Below are 14,911 nucleotides of genomic sequence, written 5' to 3' on the forward strand. Positions count from 1 at the left end.
TGGAGATGGTACTCACATGAAACTCAGAGGCTTGGCGAGGAGTCAGAAAATTAATTACATTTTATTTGAACAGAAGCAAAATGAAACGTGTATTTCTTAAACAATGGACTATCTAACTAGAGACAAAATAAAAACTTTTGATTTATAATGTGAGTGTCTAATGAACCTTTAATAAAATATACAACAAAATTACATTTAGAAGAAGTCGGCATCATATATTTAGCATATGATAAAGCTAAATGCATATTGATTACTTTATTCTAACACAATAGCGCATATTTATTAATTAGATATCTTTAACATTAAAAACAACAGTCATTTTTATGAAAAAGGAACATATTGTTGACAAACATATTAAACAACATGGACTATAGAGATTTGCACTTGCCTCGAAATATCATATGCATGAAAACATTTTGCATTCGTTCGTTTATTCAACCAGACATCCAGCAAAAGAGAATGTGGTGGTCTTTATCAGCTACGGGTCAACAATGTAACATGATGCAAATAATACATATTCGCAAGGTTTTTAAAATTGGCTGCAGTCACAAACGTGTTTAACGTGCACAAACAAATATTGCGGGACTACGTCATCCAATCAGACGTTTTTTTACCTTTGCATGTGACGTCTTAACATGGCGCTTCCTTGATCACGTAAGAACGCCATCCAATAAAAGGCACATTCTTGATCACGTAAGAACGCCCCAAAAAAAAGGCGCATCCTTGATCGCGTCAAAACGCCATCCAATAAAAGGCACATTCTTGATCACGTAAGAACGCCCAAAAAAAAAGGCGCATCCTTGATCGCGTCAAAACGCCATCCAATAAAAGGCACATTCTTGATCACGTAAGAACGTCAGTCAATACAAGGAATCATTGGACAGCCTGGCAGGTGACGTTTTAAGCAACATGGCGCATCCGAGATCGCAGAAAAACCGCAGCCAATACAAGGACTCAGTTGACAGCTTGGCATATCACTAAGAAACGTATTTATATTTTCGGAAATAGTATGTGTCTGGATTGCTAACTAGGAATGTCACCAAATCATGAATCATCTTTTCGGACTTGACTGTCCCTTGAACTATAGCTATGGTGTATATCTTTAACATTTAAAAGATACACATGAGAAATACATATGCCATTGATGTTTTAAGATATGTTTTGATTGTTTTGGAATAACAATAATGATACATGGATTGATTAAACGTGTCATTTATTCAAGTTTAAATATGGTCAGTCTACCTATAGCCATATATGGGAGGAGAATTATTTTGTTAACATATTTTTAAAAAAATATTCATCATCTAAAATTTTTGCATTACACACAGAGATTTATTTGGTTACACTTTTACAATAAGATAGAATAGAAAATGAAATACATGTGCTGTCAACATTACAAATAGAATAAGGACAAAAACGCTTTAGAAATGGAAATACATTCATTAACAATTGTGCTCACCATCACTTAAAGGGACATGATTTTGTTTTTAAAAAGAGGATACACATAGACAATACTATTTCAATAAAATGAACACTTTACAGGGATTATATCATTGTATCAATCCTCAGATCATTTGTTAAAGGTGCATCAATTCATGCAGAGTTTCTAAATACACACATGGATGTGAAAATTGAAATATACATATATACACAAATAACAATCTATATATACATATATAAAACAATTACTATGCTAATCATAATCATGCAATGATAAAGCTAAGAGAAAAATATATAAAGACAAATAATAAGATTACATTGGAGATGTTAATCTTAAAGTCATTTACAATTGTCTTACATATATGATTTTTTTTTTAAATTATTTTTGGTATGTCCCTTTAAGGATCAACAAGATAAACTAGAGCTTTCAAAAAATAACATGAAGAATGAGGACAAATAATCGTGCAATTACATGTCTTTTATTAGTATGTAAGAAAACATCAACAACGTTTAGAAATAATCTTGGAAAAATAAGGAATATTTGAGCCATATGACAAGGTAACAGAGTGCATCACAGTCCATGAAGAGAGTTGCCAAGGGCCACCATAGCCCCATTGGAGACATATGACAAGGTAACAGAGTGCATCACAGTCCATGAAGAGAGTTGCCAAGGGCCACCATAGCCCCATTGGAGACATATGACAAGGTAACAGAGTGCATCACAGTCCATGAAGAGAGTTGCCAAGGGCCACCATAGCCCCATTGGAGACATATGACAAGGTAACAGAGTGCATCACAGTCCATGAAGAGAGTTGCCAAGGGCCACCATAGCCCCATTGGAGACATATGACAAGGTAACAGAGTGCATCACAGTCCATGAAGAGAGTTGCCAAGGGCCACCATAGCCCCATTGGAGACATATGACAAGGTAAAAGAGTGCAACAGGCACAACAATAAACTTTTAAAAAGGCCAAATGGCAACAATAAAAAAAACATCAACATGTGGACGGAGGATTCTTATCTGCCACCTTGGAGCATCTCCAGATCCTCCACTTACTGGTCATCCTCTTCATCGTCCTGTGCATGTCCAGCTCCAGATTCAGGCCTTGAACGTAATCGCATAATTTCACGCAGAGTCAAGTCCTGAACCCGGAGCTGGGCCTGCATGGTGTCGTTCATCCCTCTCAGGACAGCTGCGTTCCTCAACACGGCCTGCTCTACTCTTGCTATACCTTCTAGCATGAGCCATGCTGAGTCACAGCCTAAAATAAAGAATAAATTAAATATTAATGATAATTACACAACAGACAAAAAAATAAGCAAAGATACATTGTCATCATAAAGACAAATCATTCTTTACATCAATTAGTTTAAATTTATTCTTTACACATGAAATATGTTATTCAGACAGACCGAAATCATTAAAGGGACAGTTTACTCAAACATGTTGTCCCCTTTAATTGGTTTTAGATGATCCACTTATACAGCTTGAGTGTATCAAATCTTGTTAAAGGATTTACATTGTACTTACATTAGCAATTTAAATATTTTAATTATACTGTGGTAGGCACACCTATCCTTAAACATTTTGGCATTGAGGACAAGCTGTGTAAACATAGCAACCTGAAGAAATTACATTCCCACTGGGTTAGACAAGAGATAATGTATAAACATTTGTACATTAATTGTTGGATCCAAGTAGTGGTGATTGGTATATGTAGTGATATCCAATTAAAGGGACACTGAACCTAAATATTTAATTGACTGATTCAGATAGAGCATGACATTACAAATATTTAAAAATTAAACATATTCTTTAAATGTTTGAATTCTATAGCTAGATTTTGAATGCAAGAATATCTGTTTTTAGGGCAGGCCATATTTGTTTATCAACTTTGTTTGTCCCTGCTGGTTGATGGATACATTCATCCAACAATAAAGAAATGATGTCCACAATTATTTTATTTTTAAAATTAATTATAGGCATTTCTTTGTTTCAATAAAGATATCAAGAGAATGAAGAATAATTGATAAGAGTAGTAAATTATAAATTTGATTAACATTGCATGCTCTATTTGAATCACAATAGAAAATATTTACCTTCAGTGTACCTTTAAGTATCTTATAATGTTGATTTTGAATGATACTTACAGCTGTGCCTGGGAAGGACAATCTGACACCCAGGACAATGAAGGTTGAGACAGGGGTGAGGGATGGGATTGGCTTGGGGAGGGATGGGATTGTCTTGGGGAGGGATGAGCTGCTGCTCCGGGGTAGGCCGTACAGCTGGGGAGTGGGGAGTTGGGGTCTGGGCAGCTGTACGGGCCATAATACGTGGAGAGCGGTGAAGGGGGTTGTAGGGGCGTTTTTTGGGAGGGGCAGGAAATGATAAATGGGAAGGGCCGGCAGGGGTCTGGGCATGGGCAGGAGTCTGGGCATGGGCAGTGGTCTGGGCATGGGCAGGGGTCTGGGCCTGGGCAGTGGTCTGGGCAGGGGTCTGGGCATGGGCAGGGGTCTGGGCATGGGCAGGGGTCTGGGCAGGGGTCTGTGACTGGTCAGGGGACTGGGCAGGGGCAGAAACCAGATGACCAGAAGCGGCGGATCCATCTGAAAATTTAAAAAATATATATTAACATCTCATACATCATGAAATCAAATCAACGCATTTCAAATTGATTATGTTTTCAATATACTTAGAAGTGTGTTTGAATTTGTAAACAATTATGAAATGAGGATATGGTATGCATATAGGCACTCAGATGAATATCAATTACTGTCTGTACAATTATAACATTATTATTGTGTTTTGGCCTGGAATATGCATGTGACATAATGATGGCATGAATTATACATTTTTTTTTAAAAAAATATTTTCATGCTGCCTGATATAGAAAGGGGGCAGTAGTGTATTTGAACAGACAAATAATATTCCTTTTTAAAGTTCAAAAGCTGTAGACTTTGAATGTCTTCAATGAAATGATTTCAAAAAAAGCAACATGTTGGAAACATGATAGATATATTTCACATACCATTAGACTCCAAGGCAGCCTCTTCCTCCTCCGTCACAGATGTTAAATCAATCTCTGTAAAACATAACATGTTGTGTACACGTTAAGAACAGATATTATAACATATGTTACTGTTGTTCAAAGATACACATCAATGTTGCATTAAAGATATACACACCCAAAGTTATGATTTACATCATTTTGATGGAGCATACAAATTACATTAGATTTGTTATTCTCAATTATTCATATTTTCGATGTATTGTTTGTATTAATTTAAAAATCATAAAAGCATAGTACATAGAACATTTAAGATTTCTCATGTATGTATCACTTGATGACTGTTGTCAAAAATGAACATGGAAACAAACATATGCTATACATCTTCTGAATAACAAATGTGTAGACTAATAAAATTTTAATTATTAATCTTTCAATATTAAAAGAAAATTAATATATAATCAGAAGATAAAATTATATGTTTGTTTCAAATGTTATGCTTCATCAGAATCATGCTCATAATATTGATTACCAATACACCTTCAATGACATATAAATGAGTCAATGGACTTACCAGGAGACCGCAAAGGCGGCTCTGTGTCACTGCTGGATTCCTGTGGGCTCACCACACCAACTCCCTCTATGAATGATATAGATATATATTAGTAAACACATTTGGGATATCACTAAATCACATCTGTATCGAATATTAAGATTAATCAACTTGAAAATGTGAATAATAGAGCAGTCATTAAACCAGAAAATGCTTGATTGAATCAAGGGGATTCTGTTAAAAATGATGTATTGAACATATGTTTAATTTCAGACTATATTAGACATCAAACTCATCTCATACGATGCTATTGCATATCTAAATATACCCATTGATCAATGTTCTTAAAAGAATACACACAAACCACATTTTGAAGAACAGCTGTTGACAAATCTAAACAAACACATGTGGCACATCGAGCCATTTGTGCAATGTACAGTAATCTTGTTTAGGACACAACACATATTTATCACAATACAAAACCAAATTGATTAGTACAAATATGTAATCATGGTGCTGTTAGAGTATGCTGATATCTATAAAGTAACTCCAACAGTGAATATGTGAATTATATATCAATATTGTTTAATCCAAAGAATGTAAAGATGAATGAATCTATTGTTTATTAAAGGGACACTGACATTATTAATTTAAATCATTGATTTCTCTGTTCAAACTGTTCAAAATGATTTAACATTGACTCCTATTATAATTTGAATGTTGCTACATTTTAATCTTAAAGGCAGATAAGCAATATTGTATTCAATAAATATTGTTTGTTGAAGGTATCCACCAATCATCAATAAAAACCCAGGTTGTTCAACCAAAATTGAAATGCAGATAAACGTACATTCTTGATTTTAAAATACATTTAGCAATAGAATATTTCACATATAATGATAGTATTATATTTAAATGTTTATTAATATTGCATACTCTATCTGAATGACAACATTAATAATTGTAGCTCAGTATCCCTTTAATATAAAATTATATTGATTTGACAATGTTGGTGTTAATGAATTCTCTACTCCATATGTTGATGTAATGAATGGGATTGAGCATGCAATTCAAATCTAATATGTTATTTAAGGATATCCGAAGAATTATTTAATTTTCATCTATTAAAGGGACATTACATATAAATATTGAACAATGTGGATTTAGTATGTAATGTTCTGTCCATGTTTCTAAGACAAATGTCAATTAAAATGAGACATACCATACTGTGACAAGCCCTGCCTTAAGGATCCAGCAGCAACATCCATATCTGTAATATATTAAATGAGGATTGCATATCATTAATACAAATCATGCCATGTTTAAAATCTTTACATTATTAGCAAATCAATTTACAATTATTAATCCTTTGGTAGTCCCATGAGTTAATTGTTTCCTCAATTCAATTCATGATAAATATATCCTGTACTCTTATTTTCAATCAGTTGTGTTGTTTACTGTAGCTTTAATTTTTTTTGGTGTTATTTCATTCTCATCAATTGATGGGCATATGTTATAATTTATTTGGATTCTTCTTTTTTTATTATGTATAATATTGAAAATAAGAATACTGTATTCTTCACATATATAATAATTCACATTTCATTTTGACCAACATGTATAAAGCAATGCCACTTACAGCAAAGCCATGTTAATGTGTATGCGAAATTCCATTTTCGCGATCATTGCGCAATGATTCAAAGCGGAATTACGCATCCGTCATTTGACCAACATGTATAAAGCAATGCCACTTACAGCAAAGCCATGTTAACGTGTATGCGAAATTCCATTTTCGCGATCATTGCGCAATGATTCAAAGCGGAATTACGCATCCGTCATTTGACCAACATGTGTAAAGCAATGCCACTTACAGCTAACCCATGTTAACGTGTATGCGAAATTCCATTTTCGCGATCATTGCGCAATGATTCAAAGCGGAATTACGCATCCGTCATTTGACCAACATGTATAAAGCAATGCCACTTACAGCTAACTAATGTTAACGTGTATGCGAAATTCCATTTTCGCTCTGTGACGCATATTCTGTAGAGCGCAAGAAACATCATTCCTATTTCATGTGTCACTAATCTAAAATCAGATATCTAAACATCATATGCAGTGTATGTTGTGAGATCTGTATAGGTTTAGTATCTGACTATATACACATTTATTGATTAAAAAAAAAAAAAAAAAGATATTATATGAAGTTGGATAAGTACCTGGTTCAGATTCTCCATCTCCTCCCAGGCCACCGGACAGAGAAGCAGCTGCCCTGGACCCCGCTTCAGGACTTTCAGATCCCGCAGCTGGGAGGGAAGAAGAGGAGGCCGAGGATGGGGCGGATCTGAATCTTTTGGGGACCCGGAGATTGAGGAGCTCACATAAAGTCACCTCATAAGGGAGTAGGTACAGTTTCCGTGGGGCCTCTCTTTTGCCACCTCTTTTACGGGCTTGTACCCAGTCCCTTATGAGGTTGACTTTTTTTGTTAACCGCAACCTCATATCTCCGAATCTCCTCATGATCTGATCCTGGGTCCTCTGGACGTCACACACCAATCTAACCGCATTGGTGATAGACTCCCAGAGGGCCTTCTTAACAGGCGCATCTGTCAACCTCCTCTTGTTCCCAAACAGCTGGGGATAAAAGTCCTTGACGGCGTGGACCAGTGCAGCGCTCTCCTCCTTGGTGAACCTGGGAGCTGACATGCCTGCTGGGTTGTCCAATAAATATATTATAATAATAATAATATAAACTGCCTGCAGGCATTAGAGAACTGACAAAGATGGCAACGTGTAATGGACTTTTATATGGTGAAGTAAACATGAGATGCACCATGGGACAAGTTATCTGTACATCTGATTGGATAAAAGTTTGAAATATTGTTAGAATGTCTGTGAGACCATCCTGACTCAAGTTGTGTTTGTGTGATGAACTCTGATTGGCCGTTCCTTAATGTTTCATATCTTAGTAACTTCCTTACACATACCTCATGGTGGTGCTGTTACTTCATTTTTCATGTAGACTTATTTGTAACTCATGGGCCTGTCATGCGGATATGTGTGACGCAGATTTAATATCCGTGATCCATTAAATATTAATGATTAAATTCTCTTTAACATCTAATACTGTCACATTATTAAATGTTGTAGACATTTCTCGGTTTAATAACGGTCTGTTTCTTTAATACAAATACACATTTAATATTGTATGTCTTTATTGTTCATAAAATCCATTTCTTGACTTATTGTGAAGTATTACTATTGCTCTATTAAATGTATTTCATAATGCACATTGATTGTGTGCTATTGCGTGACATTAGACTCTAATGTTTAAAGATGCTAATCTGGTGTTTCAAGATGCGTTTCCCACGCAATATTTCTGAATGTTCAAATTCAGGTTATAAGGTCAGTAACTTGGATAATCTGTTTATAAATGTTAAACTACAGGTTTGTTTGTTATTAGTAAATAAACCTCGAGCTTTTATTTGTCTGAAGTGCTCATATATGTTATTGTGCAATGGCGTCTTTATTTTTAAATAGACATTACAAACAAACAATTGTATCTAATGATCTGTAGAGATAGAAGATTGTTTAGACTTTAAAATGTAAATCAATGTATCTTAGTATTTAGATATCCTCAACAGAAGAAATTTAAATTCACATGGTTGAGCCAATCACATAAGGCATCTCTGTGCATCCACCAATCTTCATCTACTGAGCCTATCTCGATATGCTTTTCAAGCAAAGTATGTCAAGATAGGAAGAGAAGTAAATACACTCTTTAAATCTCTTAAAGGGACACTGTCCAAACAAATTTAGCGTTGGTGATTCAGATTGAGCATGAAATGTTAATCAACGTTATAATTTAATCCGATTCTCAAATGTTAACAATTATCTTGTTATCTTTCTTTGCAAATCAATAATGATATTTGAGATTACGGACAATTGTTTCAAAAAACCTGGGTTGTCCTTTATGATTGTTGGATAAATTAATCCACCACAAAAAACCAAGTTCAGTCCAGAGTACTGAAGCAACTAAATTATCTATTTAATGCCTTATTTTTAAAGTAATGATAGCAACATCACAAGGAGCATTCATAATATGAGACCATTTTTAAAGTTGCTTAAAATAGAATACTCATTCCGAATGTATAAATCATTAATTTTTTAACTGTCTTCCTTTAAGTATATTTTGAGTTCATGTCCCTTTAAATAAACATTTCACAATAATGCTTGAAATATCAGAAACCTAGGCACCATCCTTTTGATAAATTAGTATAACATATGAGTATATAAAATTTAAATTAACTTCTGGATTGTTTTACACACTGACTGAAATATATATTGTAAAGGAGGTATTTCGGAGTCTTCAGCTTAGAGGGACATTAAGCTATATGTTATGTATGGATTTTGGATAAGATTATAATATTTGAACAACTTAATATGTTTTGGTATTCAATCATTAGATTGTAATTATATATATTCTTGGATTAAATACATATCTACATAGGCTATTTTGATGCTGATTGTTGGTTGCACATAGATGCCTTATGTAATTGACTAAGATATGTGCATTGATGTATTTTTTTCAAAGCATATTTAAAGACTGAATGTAATTCTATAGTACTTTCTAAATATGTTTAAATTCTTTTATGAATTATTTGAAAATCAATACACAATATACTTTGTGAATGTCCCTTTAAGGACCAAAACATTTGTTGATTTAACATTGTCAAAATAAACTAAAGGGGAATGAAATTTATATATAGATATGTGATGTCTAACCCAAGAGGTAAGATTTTAAAAACTACATAATATTATTAACTATAGTTAAATGACTCCACTAGAAAATCAAATCGATTAACCTGCCATCCAATAACTAGCTTGTGAAAAATATAAAGTTAAATGACCTACCATTTATAAATGTAAAAATTAAAATAATTTAGCAAATAATGTTTTGAGATACCTAAGGAAGATACAAGATCTTATAAAATTAATTTTACATTCAACAACACTGTCACTTTAATGTAATTGAACCACTTCCCCTTCTTAAAAGTGAGAAATTGACTACATATCCGAAATTATTTTAACATCTAAGAATTTCAAAAGAAAAGCATCGATGGATCTCACTCCCCAATGAATGTTAAAAAAGATAGTTTAATGTAATATTCTCGGAATCAGTGGATTTTCCACAATTAATGCATTATTTGATCTTATGCATGTGCTTGTCAAATAGACAACTACCAGTCATGGGAGTCAAATTGTTTTTTATTGACAGATTATATGGATATTTATTATAATCTGTTCCAAAGAGTGTATTTAATACTAAAATGTTTATTATTACCATTTTAAAATTTAATAGTTTCTGAACCAAAAAGTAAAAAATATTCCTGGAAGTCATCAGATGCCAATCTGAAATGTAAAAATTTTTTTTTAAAAAGTTAATACACACGTAGTCAAAGATTCATAAAATACATTTACAATCATCTTGTTTCTATGCTCTAACTTTGTTCAACATTTTTTAAAGATATTTATTAATTATATTTAAAAAAAAAAAATTATATTGTGTAATAAAATAAAAAAAAAATCTGATTTTCTAATTATACATAAAAATGTATATCACATTTCAATAATATATATGTTGAACATAAATGTCATATTTCATGTCCATTCAAATACCTCTATATCAACTATAATATGTATTACTTTTTATGATTGTGATCCCTAAATATCTAATTAAGAACTAAATATGACTAATGTATGTAAGCTACTAATATTCAACATTCTTCCTGTGATTCTTAACTAGCATGCATTGGTACACCAACCTGGATAATGCATGGTCTTTGAAAGTCAATTCAGGGGTAAAAAGTTGATCTTCAATAGGTGTTTTATTCATCATTTCAAAAATAGAGGACTGTGAAATACCATCTAAAAATTTGAAAATCATCTAAGTGTCTCCAATAGGATGCCTCAACAGCCTTATTCTATTAAATAGTTGGCACTTACCATGTGAACATGTCTTTGTATGGTTTTCAAGGTCAGCAGATTTGAAAGATAATGCCAGACATGATCCCATTGGTATACTTCAATTTCAATCTTGGCTTTTTCCACTGTCAGTCTGGGCAATCTTCACTGTCAGGCTTCTAATTCTTCCCTTTCAGTCTTTAGATTAAGTCAGCTCCCTAATGGCATAAAAGGTTTATTCTAAATTAATACAAGTGTGTGAATCATTTCTGTAGCCCTCTCCCACCCCCCATTTCATAAGAAATTTCTGTCACTAGCTTACTGTGTAGCATCTTGTGTTATGTTCTATCAAGTGTGAAGATGAGTCATATTGAGCAGAACAAACCTCTAATGTGTGACATTGAACCATAGTCATGCTACCCTTTCTGAGTATTTTCATTTTAAGTAATGTGTAAACTAAATACTAGTTTATAAAATGTATGCCATATGATGTATTTGTGTACAATTCATGCCAGCAACAGTCCAGACATTTATACTTACCATCTGATGTCCTCTTTAAAAACCAGGTGGCAAATACTCGCTACAGGACCCAATGGCCAGAGCATCACCTATATTAATAAATGAAACACATTTTTAGCATTTGATGAACAATCCTAACATGTTTGCACAATTCTCTACTTGTCATTTCCCTACAGTTCACATCTATTGATAATACTCCAATCTAACTTCTATTCTTTACCGTCTAAAGTTGCGGTTGATGATGTCTGCTCTGACATTGAGCCCCTCGTCCCGGAATGGCCCCTCTAGAACAGGATCATCCTCCTCATCTCTGAGGAGGTTTCTGTCCGGCCGGACGGCCTGCAGCATCCCAGCCCGCTGTGCAATATTATGCAGGAAGCTACAGGCTACAACAATCTTAGCCACCTTCTTTGGGTTGTACTGGAGGGCTCCTCCCGACCTGTCCAGGCACCTGAACCTCATCTTCAGGAGCCCGAACATCCTTTCAACCACCGCCCTGGTTCTCTTATGAGCCCTATTGTAGCGCTCCTCAGACACATCAGTCGGGCTACGCAAGGGGGTAATGAGCCAAGGCCGGCTCATGTACCCAGAATCACCTATAAATTATGAACAGAACATAATTCCAACAGAATCCTCAAAATAGTATTTGTAGTACAATAAAAAGTTTTGTACACGATAATCCATTAACAAATGTTTATTTTAACTTTAAAATATCTAGTTCAATATTATTCTCTATCTTCCCATTTCAGCTAAGACATGCTACATATGCGTATTTCTCCTAAATCAAGCCTTGTGTAAAATGCTAACTACATGGTTACATTACATTCTCTATCTGAGCATTTAAGGTAAGACATGCTACATATCTGCATTGAACTAAAAGACATTTGCTGAAAGAGACAATGACATGGTTAAATTGCATTAGCTAATATCTTCCCATTTCAGCTACGACATGCTACATATGCGTATTTCTCCTAAATCAAGCCTTGTGTAAAATGCTAACTACATGGTTACATTACATTCTCTATCTGAGCATTTAAGGTAAGACATGCTACATATCTGCATTGAACTAAAAGACATTTGCTGAAAGAGACAATGACATGGTTAAATTGCATTAGCTAATATCTTCCCATTTCAGCTAAGACATGCTACATATGCGTATTTCTCCTAAATCAAGCCTTGTGTAAAATGCTAACTACATGGTTACATTACATTCTCTATCTGAGCATTTAAGGTAAGACATGCTACATATCTGCATTGAACTAAAAGACATTTGCTGAAAGAGACAATGACATGGTTAAATTGCATTAGCTAATATCTTCCCATTTCAGCTAAGACATGCTACATATGCGTATATCTCCTAAATCAAGCCTTGTGTAAAATGCTAACTACATGGTTACATTACATTCTCTATCTGAGCATTTAAGGTAAGACATGCTACATATCTGCATTGAACTAAAAGACATTTGCTGAAAGAGACAATGACATGGTTAAATTGCATTAGCTAATATCTTCCCATTTCAGCTAAGACATGCTACATATGCGTATTTCTCCTAAATCAAGCCTTGTGTAAAATGCTAACTACATGGTTACATTACATTCTCTATCTGAGCATTTAAGGTAAGACATGCTACATATCTGCATTGAACTAAAAGACATTTGCTGAAAGAGACAATGACATGGTTAAATTGCATTAGCTAATATCTTCCCATTTCAGCTAAGACATGCTACATATGCGTATTTCTCCTAAATCAAGCCTTGTGTAAAATGCTAACTACATGGTTAAATTACATTCTCTATCTGAGCATTTAAGGTAAGACATGCTACATATCTGCATTGAACTAAAAGTAGACATTAGCGGGGGGGAAAATATATGGTTAAATTGCATCCTATAGCTGAACATTACGCTAACATTTTAAAACTACAGTGGCAATTGTCAAACTAATTAACCATGTTGTGCACAAATACTCACCAACGAGATAACCAGGGGGCATTTGTCTTTCCTCAAACTGTCTCCACAGGGACGACAGAGAGAGGATGCGGGCATCATGACAAGCCCCTCCAAAATTCGCACACACATGCATAATCCTCATCTGTGCGTCACAAACATACTGCACGTTGAGGCTATGAAAATGTTTGCGATTTCTGAAGGGCGAGTCATCAATTGGAGCACGCAGCGCAATGTGGGTACAATCTATGGCTCCCAAGACATTGGGCATTTGAGCAATATCAAAGAATTCCCGCTTCAGGCGCCTCCAATCAACATCATTCTGTGGGAATCCTATGTATTGCTTACTGATACGTACCATGGCGTCCAGAAAGTTATCAAACACCCCAGAGAATGTACCTTGAGCCAGGCCATGCATGTACAGTTCTCCGGATTGAAAACTCCCGGAGGCCAGGACGTATAGACAGCTTAGCATCTTACTCATGGCGGGAACAGCAGTCCTTATTCTTATACGTGGCTCCAAATGAGGTTTAAGAAGCTCGTAAAGGCCAATGATCTGTTCGCGATCGAGCCGATACTTATCAAAAACATCAAAGTCGCTCATGTTTTCCAAGGTGGGTCTCACCCTGTAGACACGAGGACCTCGAATCAGACGACCCCTTCGTCTCAGTCTGAGCCGCCGAGGCTGCCTGATTCGACCAACAGCTAGTTCGCCAATAGCAGCACCAGCACTGTCTACCATGTCATCGTCATCCATCTTTCAAAACAGCGTAACAAGGTAAGCACTTGATCTGATGTGGATCACAAGTGATGCATTGGCCATGTTGTTTGGGGGATTTATAGTACAATTAGTCCAATGGTAGTGAGTTTGTAATGATTGCTGATTGTATTCACCTGTTTGTATGTGAGCGGCGCGAATGCTTTCACAGTGGGCGTTTTTTTGTTGTTTGCTGAAATTTTATTTTCAAACAATGAATCTCAATGTGAAAGTGTCAAATATCACACATACAGTGCATGTTTGTAATGTTTGTTCATATGCGTAATCAATATTTCTTAAACGCGATCTTATAGTAACAAGCACACGTCCAGGCTAACATGAATGAAAGTGCATAGTTGTGTATAATGTGCATTGAATGTGATCGATCAATGTTGCTGCAACATGGTTTGTAAACGATAAAGTAACATCTGCCATCTGTAGTATTGTATATATAAGTGATTGCCGAGCAGTCAATATTGTATGCGTCCCTTTCAAATCGCAATAATAATTCCGAACTTCCCGTCTGCCATCTGTAGTATTGTATATATAAGTGATTGCCGAGCTGTCAATATTGTATGCGTCCCATTCAAATGGCACTAATACTGAATAACTTCCGGCTGCCATCTGTATTATTGTATATATAAGTGATTGCCAAGCAGTCAATATTGTATGCGTCCCTTTCAAATCGCAATAATAATTCAGAACTTCCCGTCTGCCATCTGTAG

This window comes from Bombina bombina, chromosome 4 (assembly GCF_027579735.1).
Source record: "Bombina bombina isolate aBomBom1 chromosome 4, aBomBom1.pri, whole genome shotgun sequence".
In the NCBI taxonomy this organism is placed as follows: Eukaryota; Metazoa; Chordata; class Amphibia; order Anura; family Bombinatoridae; genus Bombina; species Bombina bombina.